Source organism: Lynx rufus, unplaced genomic scaffold, assembly GCF_022079265.1.
Source record: "Lynx rufus isolate CCGP_SWC_20201006 ecotype Redwood Valley unplaced genomic scaffold, mLynRuf1.p SCAF_1, whole genome shotgun sequence".
In the NCBI taxonomy this organism is placed as follows: domain Eukaryota; kingdom Metazoa; phylum Chordata; class Mammalia; order Carnivora; family Felidae; genus Lynx; species Lynx rufus.
In genome coordinates this window covers 190,604,705-190,623,537 of record NW_025814823.1, presented here as the reverse complement: position 1 = coordinate 190,623,537, position 18,833 = coordinate 190,604,705, and the positions used below count along the sequence as shown (strand labels likewise).

The window sequence follows — 18,833 nt, the reverse complement described above, 5'->3', positions numbered from 1 at the left end:
TACTTATTCTTGGACACAGGCCCTGTTGGAAGCAGTGCTGGTAACCTTGGAGATCACAGATATTGGGAGGCAAAATTCTAGGTCCATATCCCTGGGCAGGATTGCGAAGGCCTTGAAGGTGGTTTTCTGCACAGTTAGGCACCTCCTCTGTGACTCTCCCTGAAGCCTCCCACCTCCACCTCCGTGCAGTGCTCTGTGCTTCCCCCATTCTCCTATGTCAAAAATTATTTTCAAGATAGGAGCCAGTGAACATGTTTATCCTTAAGAGCTAAATACAAAAGAATTTCCCATTCAGTGCAGAGCAGGTCCTTTAGAAGTCATTTGACTGGAAAGGAAACGGGCCGAAAGGCATTTTAATGGAAAATAAATCTTTAAGTCAACATATTTGATATCACTAAAGGTGGCATTTCAGGCACTGAGCTGGAAGTGGGAACAGGGAACTAGGTAGCAGTTTTGGGGAACAGCTCACTGAAATGACAGCGTCTACCAGTTGTCAGCTCTGTTTGCTTCAAGAGCAGAAATAATGGAATTGTGTGTGTGTGTGTGTGTGTGTGTGTGTGTGTGTGTGTGTAACTGGTCAGGGGTTGGTTACTGTCACTGGAAGGTATTTGTTGAGCACTCAGTATCCACTTGGGGGAGGTGAAACTTTCCTACAGAGAATTACTCATTGCCCCTGGATGCCATCTGCCCGGGCAGTTAGTAGGCCACAAGAAGAGCGTGTTGTTGCTTACAAAGCCAGTGCTTCTGCCTGTTTCTGTATGCTGAGCCTCTGACTGGGGGCATTAGCTCTCTGCTCACTAAGCTTCTTTATTATATTTCCTGGCCAGTTCTGACCAGTTCTGTAGCCATCCAAGCCTGCCTTGTTCAGTCCCTGCTGAAGGAAAAACTTGCTTTAGGCATTAGGCCAAGAATGGGGTATCCAATCCAGTAGGGTCGGTGAGTTTTTCTCAAATCAAATCAGAGGCTGGCCCAGAGAAGGAAGTAAACATGAATTTAAAATCTGGAAGAGGGCCCCAGGAGAACACTACCTGTCCCCTCTGATAAATTGTTCCCTGTTGGGCGTTCAGTGGGCCTCCGCTGCTGTCATTGACCAGCAAGCTGAATTAGGTGATGAATAGGCAACAAGCTAATTAGCATTAGAAACGACACTCCTGGAAAACAGTACAGGGCTCCGGTCCCCACATTTGAGGATTGGCCTACACTCTCAAAGAGGTTTCTTTTGGCTGCTGTTGGCCCCAGGGTTCTACCAAGAGCTTCACAAAATGGGCTTTTGTAGCCTCCGTGTGGCCACCATAACAATGAGTCTATTTCTTTAGTGGCAAGTATTAATTATTATTCACTTGTAGTTGACGAAACCAGACATCAGTCACCTCATTGGAGTCTTTGTAAAAGGCCTTTGGTCTTGTCATTTGGGGGAGCAAAACCATGTCTAGGGTCTAAAGGATGGACCCTGCTGTGGTAGCAGAAGTGGGGGAGGACGGTGGGGCATGCCTCCGGGCAGTGACTGGGGGGGCCAGCGTTGGTGGGGAAGGAGCTGGTTCTTCATGGGATGCTCTTATTAAGTGAGGGATGCATGAAAGTGCCAAGTACAGCGGCTGGCACACATAGTTAAGTGCTATTATGTCTATGTATTTATTGTTTTAATGTATTAATTACATAATCATTAAGAATGTAGCTCATGTGTGTAGTCAACCCATGGCTACCCCCAGAACCTTCCTGGATTTTGCTCTTCCCAGGAGAGTTGGCTCTGTGACCAACAAACCTAGCCCCAGGTTTACCTGCAAAAGGTAGCCCATGTTAAGACAGGGCATCAGTAAGGCTTCAGGTAAGAAGTGCTCTTGAGTAGCTCACTGAAGGTAGGTATAACGAGTAGGCAGAAAGGGGAGGGAGTGCACTGAGCAGAAACCTGGAGGTAATTCTCACATTTCAACACACAAATAGAGGCCAGGAAGGAACTTTCCCTCTGTGTGCATTTAGCATTTTGCAATCAACCAAAAATGTTAAGGGCATGCTTCACTTCCTGGGCAGACAGAGCAGTGCAGTGGTCTTAGGACACAGGATTTATCCTTGACTTGCTGTGTGCCTTTAAATTCACCACCACCTCTCCAACTTTAACAATTGGGCAAAGGAAAGCAGCTTGCCCAGCTCGTTACCTACCTGTTGCCACAGGAACCTGCAGATGAGATAATGTCTGTACATCCCAGTCTTAGAAGAAAAGGCCATGGAAACAGAGAAGAGAATGAGGTTTCTGAATGTGTGGCTCTTTTGGACGGCTGCCCTTCATTCCTAAAGGAACAATTTATTAATTATATATTGTGTGTCAATTTAAGAAGACAAATCTGTGGCCTCTCTGTAACATTGAGCCAAAGGGAAACTGAAAGGCACTTTGTGATTCACAGATTCTGTCAAGGCCCCTGGATGGCCTTGTCTGTACAAAGACACTTCAGATTTCAGTCAGTGGGTGTGGGACACCTCCCAGGATGCTGGGTTTGGATATTGGCTTCCTAGCCATGGCCATTATGCCAAGGGCTGTGTGTGATGTGCCTCAAAAGATGACCATTCAAGCCATACTTCTTGGGCCCTGGCAGCAGAGGAGGAAACCATTTCAGTGCAAATTCTTGAAGGAAATTGTTTTGAGAAGGCAGAGCTTGGGTTCAGGCAGAATTCCTTGCAGGGACCATTCTGGCTGAATGGCATTTTAATAGACATGCAGCAACTCAGATATTAGTGCAAGGAGAGAGGAAAGTAAACATGACCTTCTGGAGAGATACCCAAGAAGGACCCAGTGATGACTTCATCAATAGGCCTTTTGATTGTGTGTTTTCATCATCATTAGGTCATCTTGAAGCAGTGGTTCTCCGACTTGAATCACTTCGTGGGACAGAGGGATGTTTAGTATGTCCATGTTGTATGGTCTCTGTCTTCTAAATAAGGCAGGAGACGAGGTCCTCTGCAGAAAGTAAAGGTGGTGGACTGGTTAGGAAAGTTCAGGAGACTTCCGGAGGTTTGGAACAGCTGCCTCTGTGGGTGGAATAAGAAATCAACTGGGGGATGAAAGAGAGGATTGTCTGACTTTACTGATGGCCCAGCTGAGACCGAAGAATCTGCAGGGCTGGCCCTCAATAACTCAGCGTTAAGGGAAGGGATACCTGAGAAAGGTATTCAGTTTGTGATTTTATATTGTGATGCCTTAAGACTGCTTTTGACAAGGTATGAATGGTGAGAAGAGAAATCAGAACTAGGGGTGAGCCATCAACCTCCAAGTATGTTACACCTTTGTGGGAAAGAGAAATAAAGACCTGCCTCTTACGAGTTGAGGTGGAAGCTGTGACAGGATTTTCTTTAAAAGTCTCCTCAAATTCTTATGGTAATAAGGCTGACTTATGTGGTGCCTTGGATCAGAATGTTTTCAATGAAAAAAAAAATTTTTTTTACCAGATAACATGCATTTGGGCCATTGGTTTGTGCCTTCAACAAGTTGTTCATGAAATGCTAATTAGGCAAATAATGCCTAGCATGTGCCCACATCTGTGCTAGGGCTACGGATCAAGCTAAAAAAAGATGATTATTCCTGTCATTTCTGGTGATCCAAAGAATTAGTGAAATATAAAGCAATTTATAATGCAGAAGGAAACTGTGGACTCTTAGACTGTGAGCACTGTCAGAATCCAGAGAAATGAAGGTTTGGTGGAGTTTCGCTGGTCAGACCTTCGTGGAGGAGGCCTATCTTGACTTGGGCCTTGCCAGTGGTCAAGGGTGGGTGGGATTCGAGAAGAGAAGAGGACAGTCTGCTGGGAAGTGCAGAAAGTTGGAGCAAAGGCAAGAATGTCCATGGGCAGGGTAATGGCACCCCATACATCCTGGCCAGAGTGGGTTTGCTTGTTAAGGAACGGTGGTCTTCAAGGAAGCGCTTTGCACGGCGTGTCCATCTGCTGTCAGTGTCGTTTTCTTTCAAGTTGGAAGGGCCCTGAGAGAGTCCAGTGATTCTTAACTGCTTGTTTTTGGTTTTGCTCTTTTTTTTTTAGTACATATTATGGAAAATATTGACGTGCTCAACACACCACACCCACAGCCAGTCCCCTCCCCACTCTACCCCTGTTTTCTCCCTCTCAGGGGAGAAGATGTATAGGCAAGCAGTGATAGCATGGGAGCGCTTGGAACCTTCCCAAACACATAATAAAAATACCTTGTTTGCAAACCTCACTACTTACGCCATTACTGGTAAAAGTTGCCCACAAGAACCTTCACAACCATGTGACATCATGGTTGAGAACCACTGCCTGGCCAGCCTCCATATTTTATAGACTGGGAAATGGCCTTTTTAGAGTGAGTGGAAATGTGACTCCAGGGCCTAAGTGAGCCTTCAGACCCAGCCACATTTGAGTTGTAACGTCACATTGATGGTCTGCGTGCTCTGATCTGGTGGCTGAACCTGAAGTCTCGCTCTTTGTTTCCACAGCAGATGCGGTGTGGCTGGCTTCTCTTTCTCAGTTTTAGCAGGTGCTTCTGAGAGCTGGCTCCTGTCCCCGGATATAGGTCACATTGGTGCCCCTCACATGGTGACTTGTCACAGGCTGCAGTGGGAACAAATCCGGAAGTCGCCCTTGGTGGCAGGACTCCCCCACCCCCCACAAGAGGATGGGATCTGCCTGGTTGGGTTATCAACGGAAAGGTCCCCTCAACCCTAACAACACAGGAAGCAGCTGAGTAAAACGGCAGGCGGGCACCGTGGCCAGGTTTCTAACCCTGCCAGGATCTTTTTCTTTGCTGTAAACAAAGAGGAGGGTAGGCCTTCTCTGGAGGCCCAGGTCATGGACTTCTGTGCTCTGACCTCACGTCGCTTGTGTGGAGAGAAGCTGCTGGTCTGGGGCCTCTCATCCCAGAAGACCCACAGTGAGGGACTTGGGTAGGGAAGACTGCCTGAAGACGGTGCTGGGGACGAGTCAGATGTTGGAAATCCTAGGAAGGAGGCCTTGGGTTGTTTTTTTTTTTTAATAATTTTTTAATGTTTATTTTTGAGAGAGGGAGAGAGAGAGAGTGTGAGCAGGGGAGGGACAGAGAGAAAAGGAGACACAGAATCTGCTGCAGGCTCCAGGCTCCGAGCTGTCAGCACAGAGCCCAACACGGGCTCCAACCCACGAACTGTGAGATCATGACCTGAGCCAAAGTCAGATGCTTAACTGACTGAGCCACCCAGGTGCCCCTGGCTTGTTGTTTCTTAAAGTAAGTTTAAAAATTTCGATCAAAGCAGTACATGCTTTAAAAAAGATCAAATAGTATTGAAAGACTCGTAATGAAAACAACCATCCAGTGCCCACCTCCCCATAGAAGCTGTCACCTCTAACTGACTTTTTCTTCCAGCACTTGCCTCCAGATCTCTAAACGATATGCTTACACTGCTGTTTCTTGATTTATCTGTTCTATGCATTATCTATTTACTTCCTGCTGTGATGGATGAAGATTTCACTTTCTTGCACCATCCACCTCCCTCCCCTGCCCCCATCTCCCAATATAGTGACAGCTCTGCTTTAACCTATGTTTGAATTTTTTTTTAAGTTTAATGTTTTAGAGAGAAGGAGAGCAAGCAAGCAGGGGGTGGGGAGGAACAGAGAGAGAGAAAGAGAGAGAGAGAGAGAGAGAGAGAGAGAGAGAATCTTAAGCAGGCTCCACACTCAGCGCAAAGCCCTATGCAGGGCTTGATCCCACAACCCTGGGATCATGACCTGAGCCAAAATCAAAAGTTGCACACTCAACCAGCTGAGCCACCCAGGCTCCCCTAACATAAGTCATGTTTAAAGCATCTACATCATTATTTTTAAATGTTTACTTATTTATTTTGAGAGAGCACAAGCGGAGAAGGGGCAGAGAGAGAATCTCAAGCAGGATCCCCTGTCAGCACAGAACCCAACCCAGGGCTTGATCTCACAAACCCTGTGCTGAAATCAAGAGTCATAAACTTAACCAGCTGAAACACCCAGGTGCCTCAAAATCATCTATGCTATTAAAATCTGTAAATGTGAGATGTGTGTAAATCACAAGAGAGCTAAGTAATGTCCTTTCATTTATCTCCTTTCTTATATGGCTTTTTTGTTTTATTGCAAAATTAGAATTTTCTCCCTTCCTTCCTTCCTATTTAATATTCCTCCTTTTTAAATTTTTTTTTTTTTAACAGCTCTATCGTATCTGTTACTGTATTAGATCCTCTTGTCTGCCCAGGAAGTTACAGAGTTAGCCCCAGCTCTGTCCCTAACTAGCCAAGTGACCTTGTATAGGTCCATCTCGTCTCTCAGCCTCAGTGTCCTCAGGGAGGAGAACTACAAACCTGGCTTGTTCTCATTCTAAACCTCAAAGCCCATCCCCCCAGCTCAGAGGTGGTTCCTGTCTGAGCAGTCTCTCCTCCGGGGTGTGGCAGCCAGGACCTGACAGATATCTGGCAGTGTGACAGAAACAGGGTTGGGGTGGAAGGCTTGGGAGCAGGTGCTGGTTTGGGTGGTCCAGCTCATCCTGCAGTCTAGGGGCTGCTCCGTGGGGTACTGTGGGTGTGTCCATTGCTTTCTGTTTCTCTCCCACCTCTTCTGGTGATTTCTATTCAACACAGTCTCTGCTTGTCAGGCGCACCATAGTTCCCAGACTCCCCAAGCTCCTACCCCTCCTCCCTCTCTCTTTGTACCACTCCTGCTTATGTTACAGCCAATGTTTCCCCAAGCACTCATGCAAATACTAACACTTTTTTTGTAACGGCTTGAATTATTCACATGTTCTGCAATTCACCCATGTGAAACATACAGTTCAGTAATTTTTAGTATATTCACAGAGTTATGCAACCATCATCCTGATCAATTTTATAACATTTTCATCACCCCGGAAAGAAGAGACCTCATGGCCATCAGCAGCACCACCTACTTCCTGCAGTCTCCACCCTAAGCCCAGGCAGCCGCTAATTACTTAGTGTCTCTCTTGATTTGCCTACCCTGGACATTTCCTTAAAAAGCGTATTATGCTTCTTTCACTTAGCAGATTTTCAAAGTCCATCCATGTTGTAGCCCATGCCTTTAGACCCCATTCCTTTTTGCAGCTGAATAATATTCCATAGTGTGGATATACCATATTTTATTTATCCACTCATCGGTTGATGGACATCTGAGTTTTTTCCACTTTGGGGCTGCTACAAATAATGGTGCAGTGAACATTCATATACAGGTTTTTGTGTGGATGTATGTTTTCAATTCTCAGGATTATACCTAGGCATGGGATTGCTTAATCTTATGGTAACTCTATATTTATAACTTGTAGGGACTGCCAGACTATTTCCCAAAGTTACTGCACTATTTTATATTCCTAGCAGCAAAATAGGGGGGTTCCAATTTCACATCCTCAGCAATATTTGTTATTATCTGTCTTCTTGGTTGTAGCTATTCCAGTGGATGTGAAGTGATAATTCACTGTGATTATGATTTGAATTTCCTCAATGGCTAAAGATATTAATAAATTTATATGTGCTTTTTGTCCATTTGTATATCTTCTTTGGAGTCTATCCTTTGCCCATTTGGGTTGCTTTTCTATTATTGAATTTTAAGAGTTCTTTGTATCCTCTACACATATAACAGGTATGACTTCCAGATAGTCTCTCCCATCCTGTGGGTTGTCTTTTGCTTTCTTGATGCTGTTTTTTGAAGTAACAAAAGTTTTACATTTAATTTTGATAGTGTCTATTAATAGCTAATAAAATCAAATATATGTTTATCTATTTTTTCTTTCACTGCTTGTCCTTTTGATGTTATTATGTATTCCAAAGTCACAAAGATTTACTCTTGTGTTTTCTTCTAAGAGTTTTATTGTTGTAGCTGTTGCATTTAGGTCTTTGGTCCATTTTGAGTTAATTTGTTGTGTGGTATGAGGTCAAAGTCTACCTTCATTCTTTTGCATGTGGATACCCAGTTGTCCAGCACCATTTGTTGAAAAGTGTATCCTTTCCCCCTTGAATTGTCTTGGCACCCTTATCAAAAATCAATTGACCGGGGCGCCTGGGTGGCTCAGTCGGTTAAGCATCCAACTTCGGCTCAGGTCATGATCTCACGGTCCCTGAGTTCGAGTCCCGCGTCGGGCTCTGTGCTGACAGCTCAGAGCCTGGAGCCCGTTTCAGATTCTGTGTCTCCCTCTCTCTCTGCCCCTCCCCTGTTCATGCTGTGTCTCTCTCTGTCTCAAAAATGAATAAACGTTAAAAAAAATTTTTTTAAAAATCAATTGACCATAAATGTGAATTTATTTTTAGATTTTCAATTCTGTTCCATATCTTGATACCACTACCATACTGTTTTAATTATTACTGTAGCTTTGTAGTAAGTTTTGAAATTGGGAAATGTGTGTCCCTGGTTTTGTTCTTTTTTAGGGATGTTTTGAATTTCTGTATGACTTTTAGAATCAGCTTGTCAGTTTCTTCCCAGACACCAGCTGGGATTTTGATCGGGATTACATTAGATCTGTATCAATTCAGGGAAGATTGCCATCTTAACAATATTAAGTCTTTCAATCTGTGAAGATGGGAGAGCTTTCCATTTATTTGGGTCTTTAATTTTTGTGACAATGTTTTACAGTTTTCAGAGTATACATTTTACACTTCTATTTTGCTAAAGTTATTCCTAAATATTATATTATTTTTGATGCTGTTGTAAATAGAATTATTTTTTATTTCATTTTTTGATTGTACATTGCTAATGTATAGAGATATAATTGATGTTTGTGTGTTGATCCTGTATCTCGCAACCTTGCTGAACATGTTTATTCATTGTAATCGTTTTTTAGTGGATTTTGTACGTAGAATTTGCCAAATTACCCTGGCTAGGACCTCTAGTACAATGTTGAATAGAAATGGAGAGAGTAGACATCCTTGTCTTCTTCCTAATTTTCGGGGGGAAAGTATTCAGTCTTTTACCATTAAGTCTGATATTAGCCATGGGATTTTTTGGTAGCTGTCCGTTATCTCGTTGAGGAAGTTCCCTTCTGTTCCTAGTCTGTTGAATGTTTTTGTTGTGAAAGAGTATGAGATTTTTGTCAAATACTTTTTCTGCATGTACTGAGGTGATCCTGTGGGACTTGTCCTTTATTCCATGATATGGCTTATCACATTAATTTATTTTTTAAATGTTTATTCATTTTTGAGAGAGAGAGACACACACAGAGAGAGTGAGCGGGGGAGGGGCAGAGAGAGAGACACAGAATCTGAAGCAGGTTCCAGGTTTTGAGCTGTCAGCACAGAGCCCAATGGAGGGCTGGAACCCACGGACTGTGAGATCATGACCTGAGCCGAAGTCTGACATTTAACCGACGGAGCCACCCAGGTGCCCCACATTAATTGATTTGGGGATGTTGGTGTTAAACCAGTCTTCCATTCCTGGGATAAGTCTCACTTTGTCATGATACGTAATCTTTTTTCTATGTTGCTGGATTTGGTTTTGTTGGGAAACTTTTATTGAGCACTCTCTACCTTACCAAGCTGTTTACATGGATTATTGGGCTTTTGTTTTTCAAAATCTATGAGGTAGGAACTGTTATTATTCCTCGTATCAGGTGAAGAAGATGAGGCTCAGAAATGTGCTGTCATCTTCCCAAAATCACACAGCCAATAGTGGCAGACAGGATTCTAACCAGTTCACCATCCCACTCTCACGTGATAAACCACCTCTCACGAACGTATCAGTGCTGGACATGAGATGATTTCCAGATGACATCCGTTGTTTTCATTGTTTTTAGTTTCCCTCTGTTTATGGCAAGTGATACTGGTTCTCTATTAGTGGTTGTAATATGAGCTTCCTTCTAATATATAGAGTAAAAGTGAAAAGTCTTTTTAAAAAAATATTAAGTAAATAATTGTACAGGCTTATATAGGGCATGACTGCATATTCCATTTAAATTATCTGTGTTATGAGTAGCCAAGAAGAAGGAATGGGAAAACTAGAAATGAAGACATGGCCAATTCAGGTCATGTCATTTTGCCAATGTTGTCAGGGGATTCGGGTATGCTCATGCATTCTCTCATCCCATAATTCCTCAGTGCTTAATCTGTCTTCAGCACTCTGCTAAGGTCTCTGAGGTTTTCAGAGATGGGTGAGAAATGGTCTCTAACCTCATGAAGCTTACACATGCATGCATCATTCCACCCTAGGGAGGGCATATATGTTTTCTCTCATGGGTGAACACAGATTGGTTGCTACTGGCCCCCTGGAGTTCTGTATTTCGTGAGAAGGATTCTGAGGCTGCCTGTGAACTCTGAGAAATAAAGACATTATCAATTAGTAACAGTTGCCCTGACATGGGAAGAGGAAGTATCTGAACTCATGACCCTTCTCAGGCAGAAAGCATCACAAGGGAGGTACTGCTGATGTACCTAGGAGTGGAATTGTTGGGTCACATGGCCACTCTAGGTTTTAAAATTTGAGGAACTGCCACACTGTTTCCCAAGTGCTACACTGGTTTACATTCCTACCAGCAATGTATGAGGGTTCGGATTTCACCACCTCACCAACGCTTAAGAAGTCCTGGGAGTTCCAGGGAAGGAACAATCATGTGGTAGAGGGAGAGACCTTGAAGGGTGAGTGAAATCAAGGTCATATGGTGATAGAAGGAAGAGAGTTAATTTCATAGATAAGTGTTTACAAAATATTGAAGCTTTTCACTTTAAGTGCTCAAATGTTAAATATTTGAACCATCAAAATGGAGTTCTTTCTAAAATATAAACAGGTTTTTTTTTCCTATTTATATTCCTTTTTCTGCTCCCCAATTTTAAAATCCTGGTATCTTGAACATAGCAATGTAATTCTTGATGTTTTGGGCTCAATGGCCAATCTACTCATTGAATAAATCTTTATGTAGCTGCAAGGGTGTGCTTCATACTGTACTGGGAAGCTGGATGTGAGTTAGACACAGCTCCTGTCCTTGGGGAATTTTTCATTTAGGGCAAGGAGAGAAAATGTGATAAAATGTGTAATAAAGCATTATGGATGCCCTGAAAGTAGGGACACTCTGGGTTTAATGAGGGCCAAAGGAGAAAGTGAATTCCAATAGGAGGTAGGAGAGTCAGAAAGGCCTCTTAAGGAGGTAACCATTCCTTTCAGTCTCCTCCAGCACTAGGATCATTCTGGCAGTGTATGAGGAATTTGGTGACTTCTGTGTACTGTGATATTGATGATGCTTCTATAGGCTATTGAAATATATAGAGTTCTGGGGCTCCTGGGTGACTCAGTCGGTTCAGTGACCAACTTCAGCTCAGGTCATGATCTCACAGCTCGTGAGTTCCAGCCCCACGTCGGGCTCTGTGCTGACAGCTCAGAGCCTGGAGCCTGCTTTGGATTCTGTGTCTCCCTCTCTCTCTCTCTCTCTCTGCCCCTAACCCACTTGCATTCTGTCTCTGTCTCTGTCAAAAATAAATAAACATTTAAAAAAATTTAAAATATATAGAGAGAGTTTTGCTTCTGTACGTGGCCCAGATTCCCACACCTGTGTGGTCCCTCCCCATCCTGCATAGCTCTGCCTCTCCCTTCCCTCTACCACTGTGAGGCTTCTTGCTCAGCATTGTGGCCTCACCCATGGCTTTATTTTATCCACAGGCAATACACTAAAAGTGCTGTGACGGGGGTTGGAGCCACAAGGTTTGACCACTGGATAAGTGCAGTGTTCTTATAAAACTCTTTCCTTCCAGCCTGTTCAGGGTAAGCCACACAGTCCATTTTGGTGCCATCTATGGAAATCCTGTAAAGTGTGCACAGGTGACTGTGTCCCTGCTTGGCCCCCACACCTGTGAAGAAGCTGACTCTGGCCTGTGAAAGGGTCTCAGCAGCAGGGGAAATACTGACCTGTGGAGCCACATCCTGTCACAGCAAACTTGGGTGCCCCACACAGTCCCCAACACACTTAGCATACACTCATGATGGAAGAGCAGGCTACACTCCAGATTCCTTCTTTGAATTTTTCCTTGCTCCGTGAAATGCTGCTCAAGAATATATTTTTTAAGGGGGACAGTCTAAGCCTCCTTTTTATATTTTTATATTTATTTACATATTTACTTATATAATATCTGTAAATATAAATATATATTTATAATTTTTTGAAATTATGTATTGTTTGCTTTCTTTTTTCAAAAATTTTTTTAATATTTATTTATTTTTGAGAGAGGGAGAGAGACAGAGCGTGAGTAGGGGAAGGGCAGAGAGAGAGGGAGACACAGAATCCAGAGCAGGCTCCAGGCTCTGAGCTGTCAGTGCAGAGCCCGATGCGGGGCTGGAACTCACAGACCGCGAGATCATGACCTGAGCTGAAGTCGGACACTCAACCGACTGAGCCACCCAGGCGCCCCTGTGTTGTTTGCTTTCTAACTGGATAGATTTTCAGGGAAAATATTTCCTGGCCTTTTGATATTTATGAGACCCAAAGGTGACAGTTCCCTAATCTTTCTGGGTTGGCAGAATCTTGTTCTTCTTGAGCAGAGACAAAGCAGCCAAACTGCAGCCAAAGGAAAGTCCTTGGTATGCCTTTTATAAAGGCACAAAAGTAGGTGTGGTCTAGAAGAAAGGGCACAGAACTGGGAGTCAAGATATCCCCTTTCAGCCACCAGCTGACCACATGACCTTGAAAGACCGTTTTCACTTCTCAGTAACACCGGGCCCTCCTTCGAAAAACAGCAAAAGCAACACCTGTCCTCTCGAAACTGCAGGGTAGTTGTGACTGAGGAAATCAGTATGAAAGACCTATAGAGTTGCGATGTTGGGAGTGGAGATAATAATAATGCCCTCTTTTCTTACAGAATTGTTGCAAGATTTGATCCATCCATTCACTCTGTTTAAAAAGAGGCCACCCACCCGCTGACATTTACTCTGTGCCTGCTTTGGGCAGCATTCCACATCCTGTAATGTTATATAACCCTCAGAGTAAGTCACTGAGGGCAGGGACTGTTGTTAAGTATCACCCTTTTACAGGTAAGGAAACTGAGGCTCGAGAGGTTAAGTAATATGCTTATGGTCATATAGCTAGTAAATGGCAGATGATGGATTTGAACCCGCAGCTCAAGCGCAACTGCTATACTTAGCCTGGTATTCCGCTTCAGTAAAAATATCTTCCTATGTTTTCCTTTTCCTTCCAGAAAGTCAAATAGAAAATGACACTGCAACTCTTTCGCTTACAGAGTAGCAGGGTTTAGGGTGTGGTTAGTCAGAACCTGCATTCCCAAAGCCAGGTTCTCCTGGCACCCACCCGGCCTTCGTGGGGCCCACCCCTCCTGCCCAGCGTCCATCGGTCATCCCAGCCCTGGTGCCCCTAAAGCCCTTCTCAGAAGCAGATGGCCCATGAGACCAGTGTTCTTACTTCTCGGTGAAACCAGGCCACTGTGTTTGAGCTTGTTAGAAAGATGCTGAGTTTAAATCTGCCATGAATACCCCACCCTGGGAGGTGGTAGCTGTGTGTGGTAAGTGATGCTCCCAGAACGCAGTTACTTTTTAAGTATTTTTATTAATTTCTCTTCCAAAGTAGCAAAAGAGTCACATGTTCATTGACTGACTATGAAGAATTATTCTCACTTGGAAGATTGCATAACAGGCAGGACACTTGAGCCAGAAAACAAGTACTTATTTTCACGTATACATGTTAAAATTTCCAGAATGTTTCCTCTTTCTTTTTTTTTTTTTTAATGTTTATTTATTTTTGAGAGAAAGAGTCAGGGCATGAGCCGGGGAGGGGAAGAGAGAGAGAGAGAGGGAGACACAGAATCTGAAGCAAGCTTAAGCTCCTGGCTGTCAGCACAGACCCCGACATGGGGCTCAAACTCACAAACTGTGGGATCATGACCTGAGCTGAAGTTGGATGTTCCACCGACTGAGCCACCCAGGCACCTCAAGAATGTTTTTTTTTTCTTTCTGACTGATGTGAATGGAGTTGGCAGTGACTTATAGCGGTTGTGTTAAAAATGTCTGATTTCCGGGGTGCCTGGCTGGTTCAGTGGGTTGAGCATCCAACTTCAGGTCAGGTCATGATGTCACGGTTCGTGGGTTCAAGCCCCACATCGGGCTGTGTGCTGACAGCTCAGAGCCTGAAACCTGCTTCAGATTCTTTCTCCCTCTCTCTCTGTCCCTCCCTGACTTGTGCTCGCTCTCTTTCTCTCAAAAATAATAAACATTTAAAAGAAAATGTCTGATTTCCTCCTCTCTTGGGCAGTGAATGATCTGCAAACAAACCCAGGAATCCAGTAGAGAAGTTTCATTTAGAAGGAGAAAAGAAAGGTTGCATTAACTGAAATAAAGACTCCTAATTCACTGGCTGGTAGCTGGTCATTTGCTGATTCTCTTCAAGGGAAGTGCAGGCATCTTACTGTGTTAAAGGGAAAGCCTTAGGGATTATTCTGGTAGGTGAGTTATTGTCAAGCCTGTGAAAAGTCCAGAAGAAATGCAGGTTGCATGAGAAAGATGAAGGGAAAGACCATGGCAAGTAGGAGTCAGGGAAGGTGAAAGAAGAGACGATGGATGAGAGCTGGTAGTGTATATACACTGAGCCTGAAGTTTCCGTGAAAAATTTCAAACTTCTGTAAAATTGGATAGAAAAATATAATAAATCCCTGTGTAAGCATCACATAGCATTAACAATTATTCACTCATGGCCAGTTTTGTTTCTTCTGTTGTTACTCACGTCCTCCTCCTCTAGTATTATTTGGAAGCAAACCCCTGTATCATTTTATCCGTATTTTAGTAGGCATTTCTAGGCAATAACTCTTTTCAAATACAACCTTGATGTTATATCTCAAAAATAATAACACTATTTCCTTAATGTTATCAGATGCCCAGTTACTGGTAAATTTTCTAATTCCCTCAGAAATGGTTTTCTTATGGTGGATTGTTTGAAAGAGGATCCAAATAAGGTGATGGACACACTGCGATAGTCTGATAATGGGCTATAGCTTCCCTTCCATGTCTTTTTTTCCCCCATGGAATTTATTTGCTGAAGACACTGAGTCATTTGTCCTGCAGAGTTTCCCATAGATTGTATTTTACTATTTATATCACTGTGGTGATATATCAATGCAGTGATATTCTAAGATGTTTTTCTGTCCTATACATTTCTTGTGAATGAGTGTCAAAGGCTTGATTAGACTCCAGCGTTTCGCTTTGGGTCCAGCGTTTTTCATAAGATGATGGTATGGTTTTCCATCAGGAGGCACCTAATGTCTCATTGTCTTTTAATTTAGTGATGTTAGCAGTTGATGATCAATCAGTGCCTCTCTCCATTTTAGGGGCTGCAATTTGGTTATCCAGTGGTCGGTTTGTATAGGAAAAGCACATTAAATACTTGCCTTTTTCCTTTTATTTACCTACTTTCAACACAAAGTTTGGTTCACTGGCATCTTCCAACAATAACAAAGTAATAAAAACCAAAATGTTATTAGGTATCTTTAGGATCTCATGGATGTAGACATATTTGACACTGCTTCAGGTGCATTGAGTTATGCTAACTGATGCACAGTGTCCCATCCTCGGCCAGCAGAAGCTGCCTCAGGTTGGCTCCTGGGTCCCTCAGACATAGTCATAGATAGAGAGCTGCTTCCTTGCTTTCTGCTGCGACAACTTGTTCTAAGCCTTTCTTACACATTTCCTGTCCCAGACCTGGACTGAGCTGTTTCTCCAAGGAGCATTGATGTTTTTAGCAGGAAATGGTATTTGCAGACCACAGCCTGGCACTCAAGTTGCTCATTGCTCATGGGTTGGTCATTGTGTCTTTGTCTTTTTGGGGCACAGAACTAGGAAATAAACACACATACACATACATACAGACAGACATATGTATGTCTATTTAAAGTTAAAACATGTGATGACTTCTTATTGATAACCTCGAATTCATATTCAGGACTATTTGGTTTATGTGGTCTTATATCTCTTTCTCTCACATCAAGAATGGCAGTTCTCAACACCACCAGGGATGATAGAGCATTCCATAATTACTAATTTATTTTACCTCACACTGCATTCGGACATTCTCACTGCAACAGCACACCAGTATAATTAGTGGAAAAAAGCTCGAGATATTTTTTACAACACTTCATTGTTTTTAGAGTATCTCCTACCAGAAATGTAGGCTCAAATTTCTGAGTTTTTAAAATCACTTGGAATAGGTCCTTTCTGTGTAGTTATGCCAACAACTAATATAAATATACCTTCATTTGTTTTATTTTACTTTAGTGGGGGGTGGCAGTTGCTTTTTAAATTTAAATTTTATTTTAAATTATATAAAATATATGGTTTCACAGTCAAATCTACAAAACAAGGTATATTCAAAGAATTCTAGCCTCTATCCCCAACCCCTTAACCATGTTCCTGCTTATCGCTCTTCCCCATAGGTAGCCACTTTTTAAAATCAGATGGTTTATCCTTCCATTGTTTGTTTAATATTTGTGTGTGTATATGCATCACTGATTTCTTATATAAATGACAGTATACTGTATACACCATATCCTGGAAATGACCCCACAGTTGTGGGTAAGATAGATTCCTCATTACTTTTACTGTTGCCTAGTATCTCACTGTGTGACTGTATCATAGTCTGTTCAGACAGTCTTCTGTTGAGGGACATTTTCATTTTCCAGTCTTTTCCTATTACAGGCAGTTTTGCAATGAATAGCCTTGTGCATATGTCTTTTTGCGCTTTTATCAAAGTGTCTTTGGGATAGTTTCCTAGAAGTGGGATTGCTGGTCAAAGAATAAAATGCTCATATAAGTTTGTTAGATATTGCCAAATTTCCTTCCTTGTGCCATTTTACATTTATATCCTTACCAACAATGTTTGAGAGGACCTGATTCTCCACAGAATTACATGCCAACAGGTATATGTCATCAGACTTACAGGGTTTTGCCAAATCTATCAGTGAGATACGGTATCTCCATGTAGTCTGGACTTCTCTTACTATAAGATAGGGCTATTTTTTTTAATACCATCTTTCAGGTCCTAGGGATGGAGCCCAGGCATTTTATTATTAAGAAGCTGTTCCTTCGGTTCTTTGGCACAAGCGGAACCCAGAACCATTGAGGCATAGTGTTTGAAAAGATCGAGCACAGAGGCTGGTGTGAGATTGATCTTCATCAGGATGAGTAGCCTTGCGGTGTTAAGTCTGAGCACTTGGAAGGCAGCACAAAATCTGGAGCTGGAGAAACCTGGGTTCCAACCCCAGCTCCACACTCACCAGCACTTGACCTTGTGAAATTACTTAAATTCTGAGCTTCTTTTGACTCTTTTGTAAAATGGGAATAATCATAGCACCTACTTTTATAGGGTTGATGCAAGATTCAAATAGTGGAGTGCTTGCCAGAGTGTAAGGGCTAAAGAAATATTATTATTATTATTATTATTATCATTATTATTATTTGAGTGAAGAGAATTATTAGGGCTTTGGAACTTGTAGATCATTATGCTCTATAAAGTTATTAATCCCTCCTATAAAATGAACTTAATAGTAATGTAAGAGGGGCACCTGGGTGGCTTAGTCGGTTAAGCGTCTGACTCTAGATTTCAGCTCAGGTTCATCTCATGGTTCGTGAGCTTGAGCCCCATGCTGGACTCTATAGTCTGCTTGGGATTTCTCTCTCTCTCCTTCTCTCCCTGCGTCTCCCCTGCTCGTGCTCTCGTGGGCACACATGCTCTCTCTCTCTCTCAAAATAAATAAACTAAAAAAAAAAAATACTAATGTAAGAAAGAAGACATTTTTTTGCATGTGGATTGGCAAATGGTTTGCTGTGGATGCCACACTTAGAATTCAGGGGAGAGAATAGGAAGAAGCATAAGTATGGAGAGGACCTGAAACCAACCTCATGAGGCCAAACGCCTCCAGAGGACAGAGGGGAAGTCACATCTGAGCTCCCTGTGCCCTCACTGGATGTGGCCTTCGCTGTTGCCAGCCTGCACGGCAGGGCGGTGTGTTAGAAAACTCAGTGAAATGGAAGCTTGTGTAGCTGCTCAGCCCTGACCTGCTCCCCCAGCTGTGGGCCTGAAGGAGACGCCAGTGTGGGGCAGCATGCCCTTGGTTACACTCTGCAGCTGGTCAGCCTCTCACAGCCCCTGGACCGCCCCCACCGTCATGTGGGTGGTCCTTTCCGCCCTGGTCTGGGATAGTTCATTTCCTAATGAACTTCCAGCCCCTAAGCCCCACTCACACTTGCCTGGGACTGGGGAGGGAAAGGGAGGGCTGCAGGCCTATCAACACAGTGGGCTTTCTCTTTGTTTTCCCTTTCAAGTGTGCTAAAGGGTCAGCTCATTATTAATATGAATCTTCTTAGTAAACTCAGTCTTTAGACTTTTATTCATATGGTCTACTCGGTTTTGGTTTGCTCTGTACTTTGCTTCTTTTATTTCTGCTTTTGTAATGAGCTGTCCCGGCATTCTCATTTCTTTGGGTTGATTTTTATTCTTTCTTTAGATTTTGGAGTGAAAATTAGGTTCTTTTAGTTTCACTGTTTTATTTTCTACTAAATGCATTTAAGGCATTTATTTATGCTCAATTCTAAATGTTGTATGGTTCTATTTGAATTCCTTTTTAGGTATGAGTAGCCTGGAAGTATGTTTTTATAAATTATCATAGGTATGGGAGGCTTTTTGGCTATGATCTGCATTACCGATTTCTGATTGTATTGCACTCTACTTAGTGAATGTGACATCTAAGACATCATGTTTGGGGAAACTCATGAGAACCTATTTTATAGCCTAAGTCATGATCTTTTTTTTATCAGTGTTTTATGTATGCTTTTAAAAAATGAGTATTCTGTTTGCTGGGTGCTGAGTTCTTAAAGTAGTAGTTAGCTCGAGTTGGGTAA

The 18,833-nt window shown here is 42.8% G+C and overlaps 1 protein-coding gene across 2 annotated transcripts in view; it reads left to right on the top strand.

Moving 5' to 3' along the window:
- The window catches only part of CYFIP2 (cytoplasmic FMR1 interacting protein 2), a 127,119-nt gene that overhangs the window by 1,265 nt on the left and 107,021 nt on the right, over positions 1-18,833 (top strand). The window lies entirely within an intron of this gene.